At 41.7% G+C, this 8,162-nt stretch overlaps 1 long non-coding RNA gene across 1 annotated transcript; it reads left to right on the top strand.

Moving 5' to 3' along the window:
• Positions 1-2,162: 2,162 nt before the first annotated feature.
• On the top strand, positions 2,163-7,080 carry LOC309502665. The gene is made up of 2 exons (XR_014207361.1): positions 2,163-6,913; positions 7,029-7,080. It is a non-coding gene; the product is annotated as an uncharacterized lncRNA (long non-coding RNA).
• The last annotated feature ends 1,082 nt before the right edge of the window (positions 7,081-8,162 follow it).

Below are 8,162 nucleotides of genomic sequence, written 5' to 3'. Positions count from 1 at the left end.
GTTTAAGGAGTAATTTGATCATCATTCAAGTGGGGTAGCTGCAGTAAGAGCTTGGCCATTCGTCGTTCGACTCTGCTGCGTTAATGACTGGTGTCCATGCCGACGGGTCTTTAAGAAGTGGATGTTCACGGGCAGCAGGTCGATTTCCGATGGTCAAATGTGGTTCGTTTATGGATAACTACGGCTGAAATCAAGGATTAAACGATACACTACGGATTGCGAAAGACTGTGTTCTTCTTCAGGTGACATTTATCCCTCTACGCACTTCTACAGCAGTAAAAGGATATTAAGGTGAAACATTTAACCAACGATAGACATTTTCTTCAAGTTTAATACAAGGGTTGAAATGTTTAAAGCCTTTTGAAAGACCAAATCCTTTGTTGTGTTTGAAGAAGGGATATTTATACGAGTTTTAAAGGAAATATTTGTCTATTAAAAAGGGTTATTTAAAACACTTGATATTAATGTTTGAGGCTACATGATTACTGTTTTGTAATTTAAATGACTTTTAACTGTGCTGGACATCTTATATTATTGTGTGTGTTAATCTGGTAATTTTAAAATGACTGAGTCAAATAATTGTGTTGATATTGTTGAATGTGAAGGGCTGATTAATAGTCTCCAACATGATATTGAAACCCTTAATCATGAATATCAAACATCAACAGAGAGTTTAAACAGACAACAGATAATAGAGACAATTGAGACTAAAGAACAAACTTTGAGTGAACTTAAAAGTAAACTTCAAGAAGATTTAGCAGAATCTCAAGGTCCTCGACGTTCTGTTCGTCCACGAAATCCTACAGAAAAAATGCTTGCATTTCAAAAAGATGAAATTCAGAAGAGAGAAAGAAAGCTTATTTCCATGTACGAACAATGGAAAATGTCTGCACGTAAGGCTAGAAATCAACTCAAGTCTGATATTACTGAGAGCCAGCTAGCAACTCTAATTGACATCTTGGAAGAGGAAAAGGAGAAAGTTATGCATATCTATGTTGAAGTTAGAAATTATGTCACGCCATCTACTGAACTGAGACGTCGTATTGATGCTTGTGAGGCTGTGACAACAGAAATAATAAAAGTTGCTTATGAAAGAATATCAGGCATTGATGAATTTGATGTAGAACAAGTAAAACATCGCTTGAAGGATTTGCTTGAATCTAGCCATGCTCGTTCTATCTATGGCTCTACTGTTTCTCGAATTAGCCATAAGTCTAGTGCTCGGTCAAGTCATCATTCTGCATCTTCATGTGTAGCATCAAAACATGCCGAAGCAGCTGCAGAATTGGCGGCAAAGGAAGTGGAGTACAAAATGCTGATGGAGGAAAATAAACGGAAGGAGAAAATTCACGAGTTGCAAGAGAGACAAGAAAGAGACCTAGATGCTCAAAAACGTGAACTAGAGCAGTTACAGGCGGAAAAGGATTTAAAAGTAGCACAGGCAAGGTTCGAGGTCTATAATCGGATAGCAGTGCAGGAAGTTGATAATCCTTCAATAAACCGGGTTATCAGAGAACAACATTGCCTGCCTCCAAGCTTTTCTAGCCAACCTGCTAATGACATATCTCCATCTCAAAATGAACTGCCTTTTCTTGTTCAAGCCCTACAAGACAGCATAAATTTGAACAGATTGCCAGCTCCAGAGCCCTTTGTGTTTAATGGTGATCCCATTCAGTATGTTGAGTGGAAGGCTTCCTTTATGTCATTGATTGATCGAAAGAGTATATCTGCTGCTGACAAACTTTATTATCTAAAAAGGTATGTGGGTGGATCGGCACGCAAAACCTTGGATGGTACCTTCTACAGGAGTGACGACGAAGCTTATAAGGATGCCTGGAGCAAATTAGATCAAAGGTATGGTCAATCATTTGTGATTCAACGTGCTTTTCGCCAGAAGCTTGCAAATTGGCCAAAAATTCAATCAAAGGATGCTATTGGACTTAGAGAATTTTCGGATTTCCTTAACGCCTGTCAAGATGCCATACCTCATGTTGCAAGTTTACAAATCTTAAATGACTGTGACGAAAACCAAAAGTTAGTTCAAAAACTACCTGAATGGGCTGCTTCGCGTTGGAATCGACAAGTTACACAAACCTTGAGAGACAATAAGGATTTTCCTGACTTTAAGACCTTTGCAGCATTTGTTTCGTTAGAAGCAGAGATTGGTTGTAATCCAGTCACATCATCTTACGCTCTCAGCTTAACATCTGTTAACAAACAAACTTTCAGAGAGTCCAAAGGAAATAAGGCTAATGTCTTAAATACTCAGACTGATTTGGGACTTAACAGACCAAAGATCATCAAGAAAAATGTCAAACCTCCCTGCGTGTTTTGTCAAGATCCTCAACATCAGCTCTATGATTGTTCCAAATTGATGACCAAGACACTAGCAGAACGACGGACATATGTGAAGGAAAACAATCTTTGTTATGGATGTTTGAAAACTGGCCATAGTGTAAGAGACTGTCGTCATCGCCATTCCTGTAACTCATGTAAAGGGAAACATCCTACTTGCCTTCATGATGATAACTTCACCAAAAGAGAAAGGCTAGTTCCATTAACTGCATCTGCTCCAAGGTTAGAAGATGAGTCGACAGCCGTTCTGTCTCTGAGTGTGGCCGGAAAGGGATCATCTTATACATCGATGGTTGTGCCAGTATGGTTATCATCAAGCAACAATGTGAGTACAGAAAAACTTGTTTATGCCTTGCTCGATTCACAGAGTGATACAACCTTTATCGACCAAGAAGTGAGCAATGTCTTGCAGGCAGATAAATTTCCTGTCAAGTTAAAACTGACCACTATGACTGGAAAGGACACCATAGTGAAGAGTGAAAGGATTTCAGGACTTCGTGTAAGGGGTTATAGTTCTGCTACTTATATTGAACTCCCCCCTGTTTATACTAAAGATTGTATTCCAGTCAACCATGCACATATACCTACGTGTGAAACAGCCAAACTTTGGAATCATCTTTCTGCAATTGCTGAGGAGATACCCTCTTTGAAGGACTGTGAAGCCGGTCTTTTGATTGGCTATAATTGTGCTAGAGCGCTGGCACCAAGACAAGCGATTTTAGGAGAGAATGATGAACCTTATGCTGTCAAAACTGATCTGGGTTGGAGCATTGTTGGACCTTCATTACCCAGGCTTGACTCTTCAGGTATCACTAGTCTCTGTCATAGACTTTCTGTTAAAGAAATTCCTTCATTGACTCCTGCAGATGCCATACGCATTTTAGAATCTGATTTTAAAGATGCTAATGATGATGGCAAAGTTCTCTCTCAAGATGACATCGCCTTTTTGAACAAATTAAGTGATGGTATAAAGAGAAATAGCTCTGGACACTATGAAATGCCTCTACCCTTTAAAGCGAGACCTAATTTGCCAGACAACAGACAACTTGCTCTTGTGAGACTTAACCATCTAAAGAGAAAATTGTTAAAGGACCAAAGGTACAAAGAGCATTATGTGAAATTTATGGAGGAGGTCATTTACAGAGGAGAGGCAGAGGAAGTTAAAGATGGAGGGAGTCAAGGTGAAAGATGGTATGTTCCTCATCACGGTGTTTATCACCCGAAGAAACCAGACAAGCTGAGAGTTGTTTTTGATTGTTCTGCGAGGTATGATGGAATGAGTTTAAATGATCATCTCCTTCAAGGACCTGACTTGATGAACAATTTGACCGGTGTTCTTCTCAGATTTCGCCAGCACCCTGTTGCTTTAATATGTGATATTGAGAAAATGTTTCATCAGTTCCATGTGCCTGAAGCAGACAGAGACTTTCTGCGTTTCTTGTGGTGGAGAAATGGAGACTTAAAAGAACAACCTCGAGAGTACAGAATGACAGTTCATCTCTTTGGAGCGTCTTCATCTCCAGGATGTGTGAACTATGGATTGAAGTATTTGGCTGAAGGTAACAAGGACCAGTACCCTTTGGGATTTCAGTTTGTAATGAATGATTTCTATGTAGATGATGGTGTTACAAGTGTACAAACAACAGAGGATGCAATTCAACTTGCTCAAGAAGCCCGAGACCTTTGTGCCATTGGTGGCCTTAGACTTCACAAATTTGTGTCTAATTATAATGCTGTGCTGGAAAGTATTCCTCCCTCAGAACGAGCAATCAATGTAAAGGAACCTGATCTCTCATTTGATTCCTTGACAGAGCGAACATTGGGGATTCAGTGGAACATGGAATGTGATTGTTTCAAGTTTGATATTTCTCTCAAGGAACAGCCAGCAACTCGACGTGGAATCTTATCTACGATTGCATCATTGTATGACCCATTAGGGTTCTTAGCTCCATTCATTCTTCATGGAAAGAAAATACTTCAGGAAGTATGCAGACATGGTACAGGTTGGGATGACACACTGAGAAATGAGTTGCAGCCAAGTTGGGAGTGCTGGAGAAGAGATTTGGGCAACTTGAAGAAGGTGAATATTCCCCGCACATATGCTCCTCCTGGGTTTGGAAAGGTAACGGAAGTAGAGCTGCATCATTTTTCAGATGCTAGTACTAGTGGCTATGGACAGTGCTCATATCTGAGGTTGAAGAATGAAAGTAAAGATGTCCATGTTGCTCTTGCCATGGGGAAGTCTCGTGTATCTCCTTTAAAGATTACAACTATTCCAAGGTTGGAGTTGACTGCTGCAGTCGTTTCAGTGAATGTCAGTAAAATCCTTAAGCAAGAACTTCGGTATCCTGACATCACAGAGTTTTTCTGGACTGACTCCAAGGTTGTTCTGGGATATATCAATAATGAGGCCAGACGATTTCATACATTTGTTGCTAACAGAGTACAAAGGATTCATTTAAGTACAGTTCCGCAGCAATGGCGGTATGTTCCAACAAGGGACAATCCTGCAGATCATGTCTCAAGAGGTCTCACTGTTGATGAAATGATTTCATCTGACTGGTTCACAGGGCCGAGGTTCTTATGGAATAAGGAGATGGTTCTTCCCGCCAACGAGATTACAGAATTACAACTAGGTGACTCCGAAGTCAGATGTTCTCAAACGCTTAACACAAAGGCAGTGGAACAGGAAACCATTGTAAATCGCCTGTCAAAGTTCTCATCTTGGTCTCAGGTAATAGGAGCGATTGCACGTATTCAACGTCGGATTCGCAAGGATAAGTCAAACAGACTTTCTACAGTTGAGGAAAGAGAAAAGGCTGAGTGTCTCATAATTAAACTTCTGCAAAGACATGTGTTTGAAACTGAATTGAAAGCATTAAGTAAAGGTATCCAATTGTCATCTCACAATGAATTGTACAACCTTGATCCATTTCTTGATAGTGATGGTGTGCTTAAGGTGGGAGGAAGACTTCGCAACTCTTCTATTTGTAGTCTACTCAAACATCCTACAATTATCCCCAAAGACCATCACATTACAAAAATGATCATAGCTGACTGCCATGAAAGAGTTAAACATCAAGGTAAAGGATTTACCATCAATGAGATTCGTTCAAGGGGGTTTTGGATTCCAGGCATCAATCGTGTTGTAGCATCTCATGTGCGTAATTGTGTTACCTGTAGAAAACACAGGCGTCCAACAGAAGAGCAAAAGATGGCTGACTTGCCTTCAGAGAGAGTGAATCCTTCTCCACCATTCACTTACTGTGGTATGGATTGTTTTGGTCCATTTTCTGTGAAACTAGGACGAAAGGTGCACAAAAGATATGGATTGATCTTTACTTGTCTGTCTTCTCGTGCCATTCATATTGAGATGCTTGATTCAATGTCAACAGATTCCTTCATTAATGGCTTGCGCTGTTTTATTTCCATACGTGGAGCCGTGCGGCAGATTAGATCTGATCAAGGGAGCAACTTTGTGGGGGCTAAGAATGAGTTGGCTGAAGCACTCCAAGAACTTGACACTGAGAAGCTGAATAACTTCTTGGCTTTGAATCAGTGCGACTTTGTAATGAATGCACCATGTGCAAGTCATACAGGAGGTGTATGGGAGCGACAGATTAGGACTGTCAGAAGTGTCCTCCAGTCTACACTTTCAATTGCTTCTGAAAGGGTTGATGATTCATCTTTAAGAGCGTTCCTCTACGAAGCTATGTCAATCGTAAACAGTCGCCCACTCACTGTCAACAATTTAAGCGATCCAAATAGCCTTGAACCCATAACGCCAAATCATTTTCTTACCATGAAATCCACTATTGCTTTACCTCCTCCAGGCAAGTTCACTAAAGAAGATCTTTATGCCAGAAAAAGGTGGCGCCATGTCCAATATCTCGCTGAACAATTCTGGAGTCGCTGGCGTAAAGAGTATCTCTCAAATATTGCAGTCAGACAGCGTTGGCACACCCCTAAGAGAAATTTGTTAATAGGGGACATAGTGATTGTCAAGGACAACGATCTACCTAGACACAAATGGTTGTTAGGTAGGATTGTAGAAACGACCATAGATTCGGATGGACTTGTGAGGAGAGTTAGGGTTCATCTTGGTGACAAAGATCTTGGAAAGAAGGGAGAACGTCTAGGGAAGCTTTCTGTAATTGAACGTCCTGTTCAGAAATTGGTTTTACTGTTGGAGACTTGTTAAAGTTTTTGTTTATTATTATTATTATTATTATTATTATTATCTTTTTTTTTTTTTCTTTTTTTTTTTATGTGTCATTGTAATTTTGAAATCATTTTGTTTATTATAACTCATGATTTGGTGGGAGTGTAAATGATTGCTAATTTGTTTGAATTTATAAGGTCTGTACCGATCTATGTGTATAGTTATTTTGAAGGACTTTTATTATGATACGGCCTTAACGTGCACCAACATGTGTATAAAGCACGTTCTGTTTCCGCTATGTGTATGTGCGCACACTTTCGTGAAGGACGCAGCTTATTGCATGACGGTTTTCTTCCCCCCCATGAAGTTTTGTGCATCCCATTTGAGGGTTATAAGGTAAACTAAGTGTAATGTTTATCATTTTTGTAATTGTATAGTTTTATTGTGATGTTGGTTAATGTGTTGGAGTGACAGTGTTTGTTTGTTTTTATTGTTTGTGTTTTTGCTGTAGCTCTTACGGTGTCTACATGAGTGTCACGAATAAAACGCTAATGGAAACATCAGTTTAAGGAGTAATTTGATCATCATTCAAGTGGGGTAGCTACACTCCCTCACGCATCCAGCTCCTCTGGGACTGGATGCTATGGTACAGACGTGGCCGAGGCTACGTCTGTACGCTTTTCCCCCAGTGGCTCTGCTCCCGGGAGTTCTGGAGAGAGCCGCGCTGCCGGGCAGAGTATGGTTTCCCGATCTTGTGTCCCTCCTCGACAGGCATCCTCTGGAGCTTCCTGTCAGGAGGGGCCTTCTGTCCCAAGCAGGGGGCTCAATATTTCACCCCCGCCAGAACTGTGGAACCTGTGGGCTTGGCTTCTGAGGGGGCCCAGCTCATAGAGTCAGGTCTCTCAACTGAGGTTGCTGAGACCATTCTACAGTCCAGAGCTCCCTCCACGAGGAAACGTTATGCCCTGAAGTGGAGAGTATTCACTTCTTTGTGTAGTGACCGTCGGTTGGACCCAGTCAACTGCCCAATTGGTATAGTTCTGGAGTTCCTGCAGGACCGGTTCACTGCAGGTCTAACCCCGTCCACTTTAAAGGTTTATGTGGCGGCCATAGGTGCTTACCACATTCCTTTGGGTGGAATGTCTGTGGGGAAAGACCCTTTGGTATCTCGTTTCCCTCGTGGCACTTGGAGGTCCGCCTCCCTTTCGAAATCGGACCAGGAGGCGAATAATTTGCTTTGCCCTGTTCGGGCGTTAGACGCATATGTCCACAGAGCTGCCCTGTGGCGTAAGAGTGATCAATTGTTTGTTCGCTTTGGGCGCCCTAACAAAGGAGGTCCAGTGTCTAAGCAAAGGATGAGCAAGTGGGTGGTTGAGGCTATCTCACTTGCTTATGAGGCGGCTGGACAGCCTTCTCCTTTGGCTGTCCGGTCGCACTCTACTAGTAGTATGGCGGCCTCTAAGGCCCTTATATCAGGAGTATCTTTACAGGACGTTTGTGATGCGGCAGGCTGGTCCTCACCGCACACCTTCGTCAGGTTCTACTCGTTATTGTCTTCCTAGTGCTGCGCAATTGATTTCACACAGGACAGACATTTGTAGCTATGGTGGCGTTGGTATAGACGTTCCCCATAGCGTCAATTCGA

The sequence above is a fragment of the Leuciscus leuciscus genome, assembly GCF_965113295.1.
Source record: "Leuciscus leuciscus genome assembly, chromosome: 7".
NCBI classification, from domain to species: Eukaryota; Metazoa; Chordata; class Actinopteri; order Cypriniformes; family Leuciscidae; genus Leuciscus; species Leuciscus leuciscus.
The sequence above is the reverse complement of the archived record's forward strand: the minus strand, read 5'-3'. Positions and strand labels throughout refer to the sequence as shown.